Source organism: Triturus cristatus, chromosome 4_2 (assembly GCF_964204655.1).
Source record: "Triturus cristatus chromosome 4_2, aTriCri1.1, whole genome shotgun sequence".
Taxonomy (NCBI): domain Eukaryota; kingdom Metazoa; phylum Chordata; class Amphibia; order Caudata; family Salamandridae; genus Triturus; species Triturus cristatus.
In genome coordinates, this window is record NC_140586.1 from 4355567 (window position 1) to 4374642 (window position 19076).

Below are 19076 nucleotides of genomic sequence, written 5' to 3' on the forward strand. Positions count from 1 at the left end.
ATTAGGCCAGAGTAAGAGTTAAGACCTAAACCAGTTGGCCAGAGTAAGAGATAAGTCCTTAACCTGTAGGCCATAGTACGAGTCTAAGACCTTAGCTATTAGGCCAGAGTAAGAGTTAAGACCTTAGCTATTAGGCCAGAGTAAGAGTTAAGACCTTAACCAGTAGGCCAGAGTAAGAGTTAAGACCTTAACCTGTAGGCCAGAGTATGAGTCTAAGACCTTAACTATTAGGCCAGAGTAAGAGTTAAGACCTTAGCTATTAGGCCAGAGTAAGAGTTAAGACCTTAACCAGTAGGCCAGAGTAGTAGTCTAAGACCTTAGCTATTAGGCCAGAGTAAGAGTTAAGACCTTAACCAGTAGGCCAGAGTAAGAGTTAACACCTTAACGAGTAGGCCAGAGTAAGAGTCTAAGACCTTAGCTATTATGCCAGAGAAAGAGTTAAGACGTTAACCTGTAGGCCATAGTGCGAGTCAAAGACCTTAGCTATTAGGCCAGAGTAAGAGTTAAGACCTTAACCAGTAGGCCAGAGTAAGAGTTAAGACCTTAACCAGTAGGCCAGAGTAAGAGTTAAGACCTTAACCTGTAGGCCAGAGTAAGATTTAAGACCTTAACCATTAGGCCATAGTACGAGTCTAAGACCTTAGCTATTAGGCCAGAGTAAGAGTCAAGAACTTAACCTATAGGCCATAGTACGAGTCTAAGACCTTAGCTATTAGGCCAGAGTAAGACTTAAGACCTTAACCTGTAGGCCATAGTACGAGTCTAAGACCTTAGCTATTAGGCCAGAGTAAGAGTTAAGACCTTAACCTGTAGGCCAGAGTAAGAGTCAAGACCTTAACCATTAGGACAGAATACGAGTCTAAGACCTTAGCTATTAAGCCAGAGTAGAAGTTAAGACATTAATCAGTAGGTCAGAGTGAGAGTTAAGACCTTAGCTATTAGGCCAGAGTAAGAGTTAAGACCTTAACCAGTAGGCCATAGTATGAGTCTAAGACCTCAGCTATTAGGCCAGAGTAAGAGTTAAGACCTTAACCAGTAGGCCAGAGTAAGAGTTAAGACCTTAACCAGTAGGCCAGAGTACGAGTCTAAGACCTTAGCTATTAGGCCAGAGTAAGAGTTAAGACCTTAGCTATTAGGCCAGAGTAAGAGTTAAGACCTTAACCAGTAGGCCAGACTAAGAGTCTAAGACCTTAGCTATTAGGCAAGTGTAAGAGTTAAGACCTTAACCAGTAGGCCAGAGTAAGAGTTAAGACCTTAACTTGTAGGCCATAGTACGAGTCTAAGACCTTAGCTATTTGGCCAGAGTAAGAGTTAAGAACTTAGCTATTAGGCCAGAGTGCAAGTCTAAGACCTTAGCTATTAGGCCAGAGTAAGAGTTAAGACCTTAACCAGTAGGCCAGAGTAAGAGTTAAGACCTTAACCAGTAGGCCAGATTAAGAGTTAAGACCTTAAACAGTAGGCCAGAGTACGAGTCTAAGACCTTAGCTATTAGGCCAGAGTAAGTGTTAATACCTTAACCTGTAGGCCATAGTACAAGTCTAAGACCTTCGCTATTAGGCCAGAGTAAGAGTTAAGACCTTAACCAGTAGGCCAGAGTAAGAGTTAAGACCTTAACCTGTAGGCCATAGCACGAGTCTAAGACCTTAGCTATTAGGCCAGAGTAAGAGTTAAGACCTTAACCAGTTGGCCAGAGTAAGAGTTAAGACCTTAACCTGTAGGCCATAGTACGAGTCTAAGACCTTAGCTATTAGGCTAGAGTAAGAGTTAAGACCTTAGCTATTAGGCCAGAGTAAGAGTTAAGACCTTAACCAGTAGGCCAGAGTAATAGTTAAGACCTTAACCTGTAGGCCAGAGTACGATTCTAAGACCTTAGCTATTAGGCCAGAGTAAGAGTTAAGACCTTAGCTATTAGGCCAGAGTAAGAGTGAAGACCTTAGCTGTTAGGCCAGAGTAAGAGTTAAGACCTTAACCATTATGCCATAGTACGAGTCTAAGACCTTAGCTATTAGGCCAGAGTAAGAGTTAAGACCTTAACCAGTAGGCCAGAGTAAGAGTTAAGACCTTAACCAGTAGGCCAGAGTACGAGTCTCAGACCTTAGCTATTAGGCCAGAGTAAGAGTTAAGAACTTAGCTATTAGGCCAGAGTGCAAGTCTAAGACCTTAGCTATTAGGCCAGAGTAAGAGTTAAGACCTTAACCAGTAGGCCAGAGTAAGAGTTACGACCTTAACCAGTAGGCCAGATTAAGAGTTAAGACCTTAACCATTAGGCCAGAGTAATAGTTAAGACCTTAACCATTAGGCCCGAGTACGAGTCTAAGACCTTAGCTATTAGGCCAGAGTAAGAGTTAAGACCTTAATCAGTAAGCCAGAGTAAGAGTTAAGACCTTAGCTATTAGGCCAGAGTAAGAGTTAAGAGCTTAATCAGTAGGCCAAAGTAAGAGTTAAGACCTTAGCTATTAGGCCAGAGTAAGAGTTAAGACCTTAACCAGTAGGCCAGAGTCAGAGTTAAGACCTTATCCAGTAGGCCAGAGTACGAGTCTAAGACCTTAGCTATTAGGCCAGAGTAAGAGTTAAGACCTTAACCAGTAGGCCAGAGTAAGAGTTAAGACCTTAGCTATTAGGCCAGAGTAAGAGTTAAGACCTTAGCTATTAGGCCAGAGTAAGAGTTAAGACCTTAACCAGTAGGACAGAGTACGAGTCTAAGACGTTACCTATTAGGCCAGAGTAAGAGTTAAGACCTTAGCTATTAGGAAAGAGTAAGAGTTAAGACCTTAACCAGTAGGCCAGAGTATGAGTCTAAGACCTTAGCTATTAGGCCAGAGTAAGAGTTAAGACCTTAGCTATTAGGCCAGAGTAGGAGTTAAGACCTTAACCAGTAGGCCAGAGTACGAGTCTAAGACCTTAGCTATTAGGCCAGAGTAAGAGTTAAGACCTTAGCTATTAGGCCAGAGTAAGAGTTAAGACCTTATCCATTAGGCCAGAGTACGAGTCTAAGACGTTAGCTATTAGGCCAGAGTAAGAGTTAAGACCTTAACCAGTAGGCCAGAGTAAGAGTTAAGACCTTAACCAGTAGGCCAGAGTACGAGTCTAAGACCTTAGCTATTAGGCCAGAGTAAGAGTTAAGACCTTAACCAGTAGGCCAGAGTAAGAGTTAAGACCGTAACCTGTAGGCCATAGTACGAGTCTAAGACCTTAGGTATTAGGCCAGAGTAAGAGTTAAGACCTTAGCTATTAGGCCAGAGTAAGAGTTTAGACCTTAACCAGTAGGCCAGAGTAAGAGTTAAGACCTTAACCTGTAGGCCAGAGTACGAGTCTAAGACCTTATTTATTAGGCCAGAGTAAGATTTAAGACCTTAGCTATTAGGCCAGAGTAAGAGTTAAGACCTTAACCATTAGGCCAGAGTACGAGTCTAAGACCTTAGCTATTAGGCCAGAGTAAGAGTGAAGACCTTCGCCAGTAGGCCAGAGTAAGAGTTAAGACCTTAGCTATTAGGCCAGAGTAAGAGTTAAGACCTTAACCATTAGGCCAGAGTACGAGTCTAAGACCTTAGCTATTAGGCCAGAGTACGAGTCTAAGACCTTAGCTATTAGGCCAGAGTAAGAGTTAAGACCTTAACCAGTAGGCCAGAGTAAGAGTTAAGACCTTAACCTGTAGGCCAGAGTACGAGTCTAAGACCTTAACTATTAGGCCAGAGTAAGAGTTAAGACCTTAGCTATTAGGCCAGAGTAAGAGTTAAGACCTTAACCATTAGGCCAGAGTACGAGTCTAAGACCTTAGCTATTAGGCCAGAGTAAGAGTTAAGACCTTAGCTATTAGGCCAGAGTAAGAGATAAGACCTTAACCAGTAGGCCAGAGTACGAGTCTAAGACGTTAGCTATTAGGCCAGAGTAAGAGTTAAGACCTTAGCTATTAGGAAACAGTAAGAGTTAAGACCTTAACCAGTAGGCCAGAGTATGAGTCTAAGACCTTAGCTTTTAGGCCAGAGTAAGAGTTAAGACCTTAGCTATTAGGCCAGAGTAAGAGTTAAGACCTTAACCAGTAGGCCAGAGTACGAGTCTCAGTCCTTCGCTAGTAGGCCAGAGTAAGAGTTAAGACCTTAGCTATTAGGCCAGAGTAGGAGTTAAGACCTTAACCATTAGGCCAGAGTACGAGTCTAAGACCTTAGCTATTAGGCCAGAGTAAGAGTTAAGACCTTAACCATTAGGCCAGAGTACGAGTCTAAGACCTTAGCTATTAGGCCAGAGTAAGAGTTAAGACCTTAACCAGTAGGCCAGAGTACGAGTCTAAGACCTTAGCTATTAGGCCAGAGTAAGAGCTAAGACCTTAGCTATTAGGCCAGAGTAAGAGCTAAGACCTTAAACAGTAGGCCAGAGTACGAGTCTAAGACCTTAGCTATTATGCCAGAGTAAAAGTTAAGACTTTAGCTATTAGGCCAGAGTAAGAGTTAAGACCTTAACCAGTAGGCCAGAGTACGAGTCTAAGACCTTAGCTATTAGGCCAGAGTAAGAGTTAAGACCTTAGCTATTAGGCCAGAGTAAGAGTTAAGACCTTAACCATTAGGCCAGAGAAAGAGTTAAGACCTTAACCAGTAGGCCAGAGTAAGAGTTAAGACCTTAACCAGTAGGCCAGAGTAAGAATTAAAACCTTAACCAGTAGGCCAGAGTAAGAGTTAGGACCTTAACCTGTAGGCCATAGTACGAGTCTAAGACCTTAGCTATTAGGCCAGAGTAAGAGTTAAGACCTTAACCAGGCGGCCAGAGTAAGAGTTAAGACCTTAACATTAGGCCAGAGAAAGAGTTAAGACCTTAACCATTAGGCCAGAGAAAGAGTTAAGACCTTAACCATTAGGCCAGGGTAAGAGTTAAGACCTTAACCAGTAGGCCAGGGTGAGAGTTAAGACCTTAAATATTAGGCCAGAGTAAGAGTTAAGACCTTAACCATTAGGCCAGAGTCCGAGTCTAAGACCTTAGCTATTAGGCCAGAGTACGAGTCTAAGACCTTAGCTATTAGGCCAGAGTAAGAGTTAAGACCTTAACCAGTAGGCCAGAGTAAGAGTTAAGACCTTAGCTATTAGGCCAGAGTAAGAGTTAAGACCTTAACCATTAGGCCAGAGTACGAGTCTAAGACCTTAGCTATTAGGCCAGAGTAAGAGTTAAGACCTTAACCAGTAGGCCAGAGTAAGAGTTAAGACCTTAGCTATTAGGCCAGAGTAAGAGTTAAGACCTTAACCAGTAGGCCAGAGTACGAGACTAAGACCTTAGCTATTAGGCCAGAGTAAGAGTTAAGACCTTAACCTGTAGGCTATAGTACGACTCTAAGACCTTAGCTATTCGGCCAGAGTAAGAGTTAAGACCTTAACCAGTAGGCCAGAGTAAGAGTTAAGACCTTAACCTGTAGGCCATAGTACGAGTCTAAGACTAGCTATTAGGCCAGAGTAAGAGTTAAGACCTAAACCAGTTGGCCAGAGTAAGAGATAAGACCTTAACCTGTAGGCCATAGTACGAGTCTAAGACCTTAGCTATTAGGACAGAGTAAGAGTTAAGACCTTAGCTATTAGGCCAGAGTAAGAGTTAAGACCTTAACCAGTAGGCCAGAGTAAGAGTTAAGACCTTAACCTGTAGGCCAAAGTATGAGTCTAAGACCTTAACTATTAGGCCAGAGTAAGAGTTAAGACCTTAGCTATAAGGCCAGAGTAAGAGTTAAGACCTTAACCAGTAGGCCAGAGTAGTAGTCTAAGACCTTAGCTATTAGGCCAGAGTAAGAGTTAAGACCTTAACCAGTAGGCCAGAGTAAGAGTTAACACCTTAACGAGTAGGCCAGAGTAAGAGTCTAAGACCTTAGCTATTATGCCAGAGAAAGAGTTAAGACGTTAACCTGTAGGCCATAGTGCGAGTCAAAGACCTTAGCTATTAGGCCAGAGTAAGAGTTAAGACCTTAACCAGTAGGCCAGAGTAAGAGTTAAGACCTTAACCAGTAGGCCAGAGTAAGAGTTAAGACCTTAACCTGTAGGCCAGAGTAAGATTTAAGACCTTAACCATTAGGCCATAGTACGAGTCTAAGACCTTAGCTATTAGGCCAGAGTAAGAGTCAAGAACTTAACCTATAGGCCATAGTACGAGTCTAAGACCTTAGCTATTAGGCCAGAGTAAGACTTAAGACCTTAACCTGTAGGCCATAGTACGAGTCTAAGACCTTAGCTATTAGGCCAGAGTAAGAGTTAAGACCTTAACCTGTAGGCCAGAGTAAGAGTCAAGACCTTAACCATTAGGCCAGAATACGAGTCTAAGACCTTAGCTATTAAGCCAGAGTAGAAGTTAAGACCTTAATCAGTAGGTCAGAGTGAGAGTTAAGACCTTAGCTATTAGGCCAGAGTAAGAGTTAAGACCTTAACCAGTAGGCCATAGTATGAGTCTAAGACCTCAGCTATTAGGCCAGAGTAAGAGTTAAGACCTTAACCAGTAGGCCAGAGTAAGAGTTAAGACCTTAACCAGTAGGCCAGAGTACGAGTCTAAGACCTTAGCTATTAGGCCAGAGTAAGAGTTAAGACCTTAGCTATTAGGCCAGAGTAAGAGTTAAGACCTTAACCAGTAGGCCAGACTAAGAGTCTAAGACCTTAGCTATTAGGCAAGTGTAAGAGTTAAGACCTTAACCAGTAGGCCAGAGTAAGAGTTAAGACCTTAACTTGTAGGCCATAGTACGAGTCTAAGACCTTAGCTATTTGGCCAGAGTAAGAGTTAAGAACTTAGCTATTAGGCCAGAGTGCAAGTCTAAGACCTTAGCTATTAGGCCAGAGTAAGAGTTAAGACCTTAACCAGTAGGCCAGATTAAGAGTTAAGACCTTAAACAGTAGGCCAGAGTACGAGTCTAAGACCTTAGCTATTAGGCCAGAGTAAGTGTTAATACCTTAACCTGTAGGCCATAGTACAAGTCTAAGACCTTCGCTATTAGGCCAGAGTAAGAGTTAAGACCTTAACCAGTAGGCCAGAGTAAGAGTTAAGACCTTAACCTGTAGGCCATAGCACGAGTCTAAGACCTTAGCTATTAGGCCAGAGTAAGAGTTAAGACCTTAACCAGTTGGCCAGAGTAAGAGTTAAGACCTTAACCTGTAGGCCATAGTACGACTCTAAGACCTTAGCTATTAGGCTAGAGTAAGAGTTAAGACCTTAGCTATTAGGCCAGAGTAAGAGTTAAGACCTTAACCAGTAGGCCAGAGTAATAGTTAAGACCTTAACCTGTAGGCCAGAGTACGATTCTAAGACCTTAGCTATTAGGCCAGAGTAAGAGTTAAGACCTTAGCTATTAGGCCAGAGTAAGAGTGAAGACCTTAGCTGTTAGGCCAGAGTAAGAGTTAAGACCTTAACCATTATGCCATAGTACGAGTCTAAGACCTTAGCTATTAGGCCAGAGTAAGAGTTAAGACCTTAACCAGTAGGCCAGAGTAAGAGTTAAGACCTTAACCAGTAGGCCAGAGTACGAGTCTCAGACCTTAGCTATTAGGCCAGAGTAAGAGTTAAGACCTTAGCTATTAGGCCAGAGTAAGAGTTAAGACCTTAACCATTAGGCCAGAGTACGAGTCTAAGACCTTAGCTATTAGGCCAGAGTAAGAGATAAGACCTTAGCTATTAGGCCAGAGTAAGAGTAAAGACCTTAACCAGTAGGCCAGAGTACGAGTCTAAGACGTTAGCTATTAGGCCAGAGTAAGAGTTAAGACCTTAGCTATTAGGAAAGTGTAAGAGTTAAGACCTTAACCAGTAGGCCAGAGTATGAGTCTAAGACCTGAGCTATTAGGCCAGAGTAAGAGTTAAGACCTTAGCTATTAGGCCAGAGTAAGAGTTAAGACCTTAACCAGTAGGCCAGAGTATGAGTCTAAGTCCCTAGCTATTAGGCCAGAGTAAGAGTTAAGACCTTAGCTATTAGGCCAGAGTAGGAGTTAAGCCCTTAACCATTAGGCCAGAGTACGAGTCTAAGACCTTAGCTATTAGGCCAGAGTAAGAGTTAAGACCTTAACCAGTAGGCCAGAGAAAGAGTTAAGACCTTAACCAGTAGGCCAGAGTAAGAGTTAAGACCTTAACCAATAGGCCAGGGTAGGAGTTAAGACCTTAAACATTAGGCCAGAGTAAGAGTAAAGACCTTAACCATTAGGCCAGAGTACGAGTCTAAGACCTTATCTATTATGCCAGAGTACGAGTCTAAGACCTTAGCTATTAGGCCAGAGTAAGAGTTAAGACCTTAAACATTAGGCCAGAGTACGAGTCTAAGACCTTAGCTATTAGGCCAGAGTAGGAGTTAAGACCTTAACCAGTAGGCCAGAGTAAGAGTTAAGACCTTAGCTATTAGGCCAGAGTAAGAGTTAAGACCTTAACCAGTAGGCCAGAGTACGAGTCTAAGACCTTAGCTATTAGGCCAGAGTAAGAGTTAAGACCTTAACCTGTAGGCCATAGTACAGGTCTAAGACCTTAGCTATTAGGCCAGAGTAAGAGTTAAGACCTTAACCAGTAGGCCAGAGTAAGAGTTAAGACCTTAACCTGTAGGCCATAGTACGAGTCAAAGACCTTAGCTATTAGGCCAGAGTAAGAGTTAAGACCTTAACCAGTTGGCCAGAGTAAGAGTTAAGACCTTAACCTGTAGGCCATAGTACGAGTCTAAGACCTTAGCTATTAGGCTAGAGTAAGAGTTAAGACCTTAGCTATAAGGCCAGAGTAAGAGTTAAGACCTTAACCAGTAGGCCAGAGTAAGAGTTAAGACCTTAACCTGTAGGCCAGAGTACGAGTCTAAGACCTTAGCTATTAGGCCAGAGTAAGAGTTAAGACCTTAGCTATTAGGCCAGAGTAAGAGTTCGGACCTTAGCTGTTAGGCCAGAGTAAGAGTTAAGACCTTAACCATTACGCCAGAGTACGAGTCTAAGACCTTAGCTATTAGGCCAGAGTACGAGTCTAAGACCTTAGCTATTAGGCCAGAGTAAGAATTAAGACCTTAACCAGTAGGCCAGAGTAAGAGTTAAGACCTTAACCAGTAGGCCAGAGTACGAGTCTAAGACCTTAGCTATTAGGCCAGAGAAAGGGTTAAGACTTTAGCTAGTACACCAGAGTAAGAGTTAAGACCTTAACCATTAGGCCAGAGTACGAGTCTAAGACCTTAGCTATTAGGCCAGAGTAAGAGTTAAGACCTTAGCTATTAGGCCAGAGTAAGAGTTAAAACCTTAACCAGTAGGCCAGAGTACGAGTCTAAGACCTTAGCTATTAGGCCAGAGAAAGAGTTAAGACCTTAGCTATTACACCAGAGTAAGAGTTAAGACCTTAACCATTGGGCGAGAGTACGAGTCTAAGACCTTAGCTATTAGGCCAGAGTAAGAGTTAAGACCTTAGCTATTAGGCCAGAGTAAGAGTTAAAACCTTAACCAGTAGGCCAGAGTACGAGTCTAAGACCTTAGCTATTAGGCCAGAGTAAGAGTTAAGACCTTAGCTATTAGGCCAGAGTAAGAGTTAAGACCTTCACCAGTAGGCCAGAGTACGAGTCTAAGACCTTAGCTATTAGACCAGAGTAAGAGTTAAGACGTTAGCTATTAGGCCAGAGTAAGAGTTAAGACCTTAACCATTAGGCCAGAGAAAGAGTTAAGACCTTAACCAGTAGGCCAGAGTAAGAGTTAAGACCTTAACCAGTAGGCCAGAGTAAGAGTTAGGACCTTAACCTGTAGGCCATAGTACGAGTCTAAGACCTTAGCTATTAGGCCAGAGTAAGAGTTAAGACCTTAACCAGTAGGCCAGAGTAAGAGTTAAGACCTTAACATTAGGCCAGAGAAAGTGTTAAGACCTTAACCATTAGGCCAGAGAAAGAGTTAAGACCGTAACCAGTAGGCCAGAGTAAGAGTTAAGACCTTAACCAGTAGGCCAGGGTAAGAGATAAGACCTTAAACATTAGGCCAGAGTAAGAGTTAAGACCTTAACCATTAGGCCAGAGTACGAGTCTAAGACCTTAGCTATTAGGCCAGAGTACGAGTCTAAGACCTTAGCTATTAGGCCAGAGTAAGAGTTAAGACCTTAACCATTAGGCCAGAGTATGAGTCTAAGACCTTAGCTATTAGGCCAGAGTAAGAGTTAAGACCTTAACCTGTAGGCCAGAGTAAGAGTTAAGACCTTAACCAGTAGGCCAGAGTACGAGTCTAAGACCTTAGCTATTAGGCCAGAGTAAGAGTTAAGACCTTAACCTGTAGGCCATAGTACGAGTCTAAGACCTTAGCTATTAGGCCAGAGTAAGAGTTAAGACCTTAACCAGTAGGCCAGAGTAAGAGTTAAGACCTTAACCTGTAGGCCAGAGAAAGAGTTAAGACCGTAACCAGTAGGCCAGAGTAAGAGTTAAGACCTTAACCAGTAGGCCAGGGTAAGAGATAAGACCTTAAACATTAGGCCAGAGTAAGAGTTAAGACCTTAACCATTAGGCCAGAGTACGAGTCTAAGACCTTAGCTATTAGGCCAGAGTACGAGTCTAAGACCTTAGCTATTAGGCCAGAGTAAGAGTTAAGACCTTAACCATTAGGCCAGAGTATGAGTCTAAGACCTTAGCTATTAGGCCAGAGTAAGAGTTAAGACCTTAACCTGTAGGCCAGAGTAAGAGTTAAGACCTTAACCAGTAGGCCAGAGTACGAGTCTAAGACCTTAGCTATTAGGCCAGAGTAAGAGTTAAGACCTTAACCTGTAGGCCATAGTACGAGTCTAAGACCTTAGCTATTAGGCCAGAGTAAGAGTTAAGACCTTAACCAGTAGGCCAGAGTAAGAGTTAAGACCTTAACCTGTAGGCCATAGTACGAGTCTAAGACCTTAGCTATTAGGCCAGAGTAAGATATAAGACCTTAACCAGTTGGCCAGAGTAAGAGTTAAGACCTTAACCTGTAGGCCATAGTACGAATCTAAGACCTTAGCTATTAGGCCAGAGTAAGAGTTAAGACCTTAGCTATTAGGCCAGAGTAAGAGTTAACACCTTAACCAGTAGGCCAGAGTAAGAGTTAAGACCTTAACCTGTAGGTCAGAGTATGAGTCTAAGACCTTAGCTATTAGGCCAGAGTAAGAGTTAAGACCTTAGCTATTAGGCCAGAGTAAGAGTTAAGACCTTAAGCAGTAGGCCAGAGTATGAGTCTAACACCTTAGCTATTAGGCCAGAGTAAGAGTTAAGACCTTAACCAGTAGGCCAGAGTAAGAGTTAAGACCTTAATGAGTAGGCCAGAGTAAGAGTCTAAGACCTTAGCTATTAGGCCAGAGAAAGAGTTAAGACCTTAACCTGTAGGCCATAGTACGAGTCAAAGACCTTAGCTATTAGGCCAGAGTAAGAGTTAAGACCTTAACCTGTAGGCCAGAGTAAGAGTTAAGACCTTAACCAGTAGGCCAGAGTACGAGTCTAAGACCTTAGCTATTAGGCCAGAGTAAGAGTTAAGACCTTAACCTGTAGGCCATAGTACGAGTCTAAGACCTTAGCTATTAGGCCAGAGTAAGAGTTAAGACCTTAACCAGTAGGCCAGAGTAAGAGTTAAGACCTTAACCTGTAGGCCATAGTACGAGTCTAAGACCTTAGCTATTAGGCCAGAGTAAGATATAAGACCTTAACCAGTTGGCCAGAGTAAGAGTTAAGACCTTAACCTGTAGGCCATAGTACGAATCTAAGACCTTAGCTATTAGGCCAGAGTAAGAGTTAAGACCTTAGCTATTAGGCCAGAGTAAGAGTTAACACCTTAACCAGTAGGCCAGAGTAAGAGTTAAGACCTTAACCTGTAGGTCAGAGTATGAGTCTAAGACCTTAGCTATTAGGCCAGAGTAAGAGTTAAGACCTTAGCTATTAGGCCAGAGTAAGAGTTAAGACCTTAAGCAGTAGGCCAGAGTATGAGTCTAACACCTTAGCTATTAGGCCAGAGTAAGAGTTAAGACCTTAACCAGTAGGCCAGAGTAAGAGTTAAGACCTTAATGAGTAGGCCAGAGTAAGAGTCTAAGACCTTAGCTATTAGGCCAGAGAAAGAGTTAAGACCTTAACCTGTAGGCCATAGTACGAGTCAAAGACCTTAGCTATTAGGCCAGAGTAAGAGTTAAGACCTTACCCAGTAGGCCAGAGTAAGAGTTAAGACCTTAACCTGTAGGCCAGAGTAAGAGTTAAGACCTTAACCATTAGGCCAGAGTACGAGTCTAAGACCTTAGCTATTAGGCCAGAGTAAGAGTTAAGAACTTAACCTATAGGCCATAGTACGAGTCTAAGATCTTAGCTATTAGGCCAGAGTAAGAGTTAAGACCTTAACCTGTAGGCCATAGTACGAGTCTAAGACCTTAGCTATTAGGCCAGAGTAAGAGTTAAGACCTTAACCTGTAGGCCAGAGTAAGAGTCAAGACCTTAACCATTAGGCCAGACTACGAGTCTAAGACCTTAGCTATTAAGCCAGAGTAGAAGTTAATACCTTAATCAGTAGGCCAGAGTGAGAGTTAAGACCTTAGCTATTAGGCCAGAGTAAGAGTTAAGACCTTAACCAGTAGGCCAGAGTGAGAGTTAAGACCTTAACCAGTAGGCCAGAGTACGAGTCTAAGACCTTAGCTATTAGGCCAGAGTAAGAGTTAAGACCTTAACCTGTAGGCCAGAGTAAGAGTTAAGACCTTAACCAGTAGGCCATAGTATGAGTCTAAGACCTCAGCTATTAGGCCAGAGTAAGAGCTAAGACCTTAACAAGTAGGCCAGAGTAAGAGTTAAGACCTTAACCAGTAGGCCACAGTACGAGTCTAAGACCTTAGCTATTAGGCCAGAGTAAGAGTTAAGACCTTAACCTGTAGGCCAGAGTAAGAGTCATGACCTTAACCTGTAGGCAATAGTACGAGTCTTAGACCTTAGCTATTAGGCCAGAGTAAGAGTTAATACCTTAGCTATTAGGCCAGAGTAAGAGTTAAGACCTTAACCAGTAGGCCAGAGTAAGAGTTAAGACCTTAACCTGTAGGCCAGAGTACGAGTCTAAGACCTTAGCTATTAGGCCAAAGTAAGAGTTAAGACCTTAGCTATTAGGCCAGAGTAAGAGTTAAGACCTTAACCATTAGGCCAGAGTACGAGTCTAAGACCTTAGCTATTAGGCCAGAGTAAGAGTTAAGACCTTAACCAGTAGGCCAGAGTAAGAGTTAAGACCTTAACCAGTAGGCCAAAGTACGAGTCTAAAACCTTAGCTATGAGGCCAGAGAAAGAGTTAAGACCTTAGCTATTAGGCCAGAGTAAGAGTTAAGTCCTTAACCATTAGGCCAGAGTACGAGTCTAAGACCTTAGCTATTAGGCCAGAGTAAGAGTTAAGACCTTAACCAGTAGGCCAGAGTAAGAGTTAAGACCTTAACCAGTAGGCCAAAGTACGAGTCTAAAACCTTAGCTATGAGGCCAGAGAAAGAGCTAAGACCTTAGCTATTAGGCCAGAGTAAGAGTTAAGACCTTAACCATTAGGCCAGAGTACGAGTCTAAGACCTTAGCTATTAGGCCAGAGTAAGAGTTAAGACCTTAACCAGTAGGCCAGAGTACGAGTCTAAGACCTTAGCTATTAGGCCAGAGTAAGAGCCAAGACCTTAGCTATTAGGCCAGAGTAAGAGCTAAGACCTTAAACAGCAGGCCAGAGTACGAGTCTAAGACCTTAGCTATTAGGCCAGAGTAAAAGTTAAGACTTTAGCTATTAGGCCAGAGTAAGAGTTAAGACCTTAACCTGTAGGCCAGAGTACGAGTCTAAGACCTTAGCTATTAGGCCAGGGTAAGAGTTAAGACCTTAGCTATTAGGCCAGAGTAAGAGTTAAGACCTTAACCATTAGGCCAGAGAAAGAGTTAAGACCTTAACAAGTAGGCCAGAGTAAGAGTTAAGACCTTAACCAGTAGGCCAGAGTAAGAATTAAGACCTTAACCAGTAGGCCAGAGTAAGAGTTAGGACCTTAACCTGTAGGCCATAGTACGAGTCTAAGACCTTAGCTATTAGGCCAGAGTAAGAGTTAAGACCTTAACCAGGCGGCCAGAGTAAGAGTTAAGACCTTAACATTAGGCCAGAGAAAGTGTTAAGACCTTAACCATTAGGCCAGAGAAAGAGTTAAGACCTTAACCATTAGGCCAGGGTAAGAGTTAAAACCTTAACCAGTAGGCCAGGGTAAGAGTTAAGACCTTAAACATTAGGCCAGAGTAAGAGTTAAGACCTTAACCATTAGGCCAGAGTCCGAGTCTAAGACCTTAGCTATTAGGCCAGAGTACGAGTCTAAGACCTTAGCTATTAGGCCAGAGTAAGAGTTAAGACCTTAACCAGTAGGCCAGAGTAAGAGTTAAGACCTTAGCTATTAGGCCAGAGTAAGAGTTAAGACCTTAACCATTAGGCCAGAGTACGAGTCTAAGACCTTAGCTATTAGGCCAGAGTAAGAGTTAAGACCTTAACCAGTAGGCCAGAGTAAGAGTTAAGACCTTAGCTATTAGGCCAGAGTAAGAGTTAAGACCTTAACCAGTAGGCCAGAGTACGAGTCTAAGACCTTAGCTATTAGGCCAGAGTAAGAGTTAAGACCTTAACCTGTAGGCTATAGTACGACTCTAAGACCTTAGCTATTCGGCCAGAGTAAGAGTTAAGACCTAAACCAGTTGGCCAGAGTAAGAGATAAGACCTTAACCTGTAGGCCATAGTACGAGTCTAAGACCTTAGCTATTAGGCCAGAGTAAGAGTTAAGACCTTAACCAGTAGGCCAGAGTACGAGTCTAAGACCTTAGCTATTAGGCCAGAGTAAGAGTTAAGACCTTAACCAGTAGGCCAGAGTACGAGTCTAAGACCTTAGCTATTAGGCCAGAGGAAGAGTTAAGACCTTAACCTGTAGGCCATAGTACAGGTCTAAGACCTTAGCTATTAGGCCAGAGTAAGAGTTAAGACCTTAACCAGTAGGCCAGAGTAAGAGTTAAGACCTTAACCTGTAGGCCATAGTACGAGTCTAAGACCTTAGCTATTAGGCCAGAGTAAGAGTTAAGACCTTAACCAGTTGGCCAGAGTAAGAGTTAAGACCTTAACCTGTAGGCCATAGTACGAGTCTAAGACCTTAGCTATTAGGCTAGAGTAAGAGTTAAGACCTTAGCTATAAGGCCAGAGTAAGAGTTAAGACCTTAACCAGTAGGCCAGAGTAAGAGTTAAGACCTTAACCTGTAGGCCAGAGTACGAGTCTAAGACCTTAGCTATTAGGCCAGAGTAAGAGTTAAGACCTTAGCTATTAGGCCAGAGTAAGAGTTCGGACCTTAGCTGTTAGGCCAGAGTAAGAGTTAAGACCTTAACCATTACGCCAGAGTACGAGTCTAAGACCTTAGCTATTAGGCCAGAGTACGAGTCTAAGACCTTAGCTATTAGGCCAGAGTAAGAATTAAGACCTTAACCAGTAGGCCAGAGTAAGAGTTAAGACCTTAACCAGTAGGCCAGAGTACGAGTCTAAGACCTTAGCTATTAGGCCAGAGAAAGGGTTAAGACTTTAGCTAGTACACCAGAGTAAGAGTTAAGACCTTAACCATTAGGCCAGAGTACGAGTCTAAGACCTTAGCTATTAGGCCAGAGTAAGACTTAAGACCTTAGCTATTAGGCCAGAGTAAGAGTTAAAACCTTAACCAGTAGGCCAGAGTACGAGTCTAAGACCTTAGCTATTAGGCCAGAGAAAGAGTTAAGACCTTAGCTATTACACCAGAGTAAGCGTTAAGACCTTAACCATTGGGCGAGAGTACGAGTCTAAGACCTTAGCTATTAGGCCAGAGTAAGAGTTAAGACCTTAGCTATTAGGCCAGAGTAAGAGTTAAAACCTTAACCAGTAGGCCAGAGTACGAGTCTAAGACCTTAGCTATTAGGCCAGAGTAAGAGTTAAGACCTTAGCTATTAGGCCAGAGTAAGAGTTAAGACCTTAACCAGTAGGCCAGAGTACGAGTCTAAGACCTTAGCTATTAGACCAGAGTAAGAGTTAAGACGTTAGCTATTAGGCCAGAGTAAGAGTTAAGACCTTAACCATTAGGCCAGAGAAAGAGTTAAGACCTTAACCAGTAGGCCAGAGTAAGAGTTAAGACCTTAACCAGTAGGCCAGAGTAAGAGTTAGGACCTTAACCTGTAGGCCATAGTACGAGTCTAAGACCTTAGCTATTAGGCCAGAGTAAGAGTTAAGACCTTAACCAGTAGGCCAGAGTAAGAGTTAAGACCTTAACATTAGGCCAGAGAAAGAGTTAAGACCGTAACCAGTAGGCCAGAGTAAGAGTTAAGACCTTAACCTGTAGGTCAGAGTATGAGTCTAAGACCTTAGCTATTAGGCCAGAGTAAGAGTTAAGACCTTAGCTATTAGGCCAGAGTAAGAGTTAAGACCTTAAGCAGTAGGCCAGAGTATGAGTCTAACACCTTAGCTATTAGGCCAGAGTAAGAGTTAAGACCTTAACCAGTAGGCCAGAGTAAGAGTTAAGACCTTAATGAGTAGGCCAGAGTAAGAGTCTAAGACCTTAGCTATTAGGCCAGAGAAAGAGTTAACACCTTAACCTGTAGGCCATAGTACGAGTCAAAGACCTTAGCTATTAGGCCAGAGTAAGAGTTAAGACCTTACCCAGTAGGCCAGAGTAAGAGTTAAGACCTTAACCTGTAGGCCAGAGTAAGAGTTAAGACCTTAACCATTAGGCCAGAGTACGAGTCTAAGACCTTAGCTATTAGGCCAGAGTAAGAGTTAAGAACTTAACCTATAGGCCATAGTACGAGTCTAAGATCTTAGCTATTAGGCCAGAGTAAGAGTTAAGACCTTAACCTGTAGGCCATAGTACGAGTCTAAGACTTTAGCTATTAGGCCAGAGTAAGAGTTAAGACCTTAACCTGTAGGCCAGAGTAAGAGTCAAGACCTTAACCATTAGGCCAGACTACGAGTCTAAGACCTTAGCTATTAAGCCAGAGTAGAAGTTAATACCTTAATCAGTAGGCCAGAGTGAGAGTTAAGACCTTAGCTATTAGGCCAGAGTAAGAGTTAAGACCTTAACCAGTAGGCCAGAGTGAGAGTTAAGACCTTAACCAGTAGGCCAGAGTACGAGTCTAAGACCTTAGCTATTAGGCCAGAGTAAGAGATAAGACCTTAGCTATTAGGCCAGAGTAAGAGTTAAGACCTTAACCAGTAGGCCAGAGTACGAGTCTAAGACGTTAGCTATTAGGCCAGAGTAAGAGTTAAGACCTTAGCTATTAGGAAAGTGTAAGAGTTAAGACCTTAACCAGTAGGCCAGAGTATGAGTCTAAGACCTGAGCTATTAGGCCAGAGTAAGAGTTAAGACCTTAGCTATTAGGCCAGAGTAAGAGTTAAGACCTTAACCAGTAGGCCAGAGTATGAGTCTAAGTCCCTAGCTATTAGGCCAGAGTAAGAGTTAAGACCTTAGCTATTAGGCCAGAGTAGGAGTTAAGCCCTTAACCATTAGGCCAGAGTACGAGTCTAAGACCTTAGCTATTAGGCCAGAGTAAGAGTTAAGACCTTAACCAGTAGGCCAGAGAAAGAGTTAAGACCTTAACCAGTAGGCCAGAGTAAGAGTTAAGACCTTAACCAATAGGCCAGGGTAGGAGTTAAGACCTTAAACATTAGGCCAGAGTAAGAGTAAAGACCTTAACCATTAGGCCAGAGTACGAGTCTAAGACCTTATCTATTATGCCAGAGTACGAGTCTAAGACCTTAGCTATTAGGCCAGAGTAAGAGTTAAGACCTTAAACATTAGGCCAGAGTACGAGTCTAAGACCTTAGCTATTAGGCCAGAGTAGGAGTTAAGACCTTAACCAGTAGGCCAGGGTAAGAGTTAAGACCTTAGCTATTAGGCCAGAGTAAGAGTTAAGACTTTAACCAGTAGGCCAGAGTACGAGTCTAAGACCTTAGCTATTAGGCCAGAGTAAGAGTTAAGACCTTAACCTGTAGGCCATAGTACAGGTCTAAGACCTTAGCTATTAGGCCAGAGTAAGAGTTAAGACCTTAACCAGTAGGCCAGAGTAAGAGTTAAGACCTTAACCTGTAGGCCATAGTACGAGTCTAAGACCTTAGCTATTAGGCCAGAGTAAGAGTTAAGACCTTAACCAGTTGGCCAGAGTAAGAGTTAAGACCTTAACCTGTAGGCCATAGTACGAGTCTAAGACCTTAGCTATTAGGCTAGAGTAAGAGTTAAGACCTTAGCTATAAGGCCAGAGTAAGAGTTAAGACCTTAACCAGTAGGCCAGAGTAAGAGTTAAGACCTTAACCTGTAGGCCAGAGTACGAGTCTAAGACCTTAGCTATTAGGCCAGAGTAAGAGTTAAGACCTTAGCTATTAGGCCAGAGTAAGAGTTCGGACCTTAGCTGTTAGGCCAGAGTAAGAGTTAAGACCTTAACCATTACGCCAGAGTACGAGTCTAAGACCTTAGCTATTAGGCCAGAGTACGAGTCTAAGACCTTAGCTATTAGGCCAGAGTAAGAATTAAGACCTTAACCAGTAGGCCAGAGTAAGAGTTAAGACCTTAACCATTAGGCCAGAGTACGAGTCTAAGACCTTAGCTATTAGGCCAGAGTAAGAGTTAAGACCTTAGCTATTAGGCCAGAGTAAGAGTTAAAACCTTAACCAGTAGGCCAGAGTACGAGTCTAAGACCTTAGCTATTAGGCCAGAGAAAGAGTTAAGACCTTAGCTATTACACCAGAGTAAGAGTTAAGACCTTAACCATTGGGCGAGAGTACGAGTCTAAGACCTTAGCTATTAGGCCAGAGTAAGAGTTAAGACCTTAGCTATTAGGCCAGAGTAAGAGTTAAAACCTTAACCAGTAGGCCAGAGTACGAGTCTAAGACCTTAGCTATTAGGCCAGAGTAAGAGTTAAGACCTTAGCTATTAGGCCAGAGTAAGAGTTAAGACCTTAACCAGTAGGCCAGAGTACGAGTCTAAGACCTTAGCTATTAGACCAGAGTAAGAGTTAAGACGTTAGCTATTAGGCCAGAGTAAGAGTTAAGACCTTAACCATTAGGCCAGAGAAAGAGTTAAGACCTTAACCAGTAGGCCAGAGTAAGAGTTAAGACCTTAACCAGCAGGCCAGAGTAAGAGTTAGGACCTTAACCTGTAGGCCATAGTACGA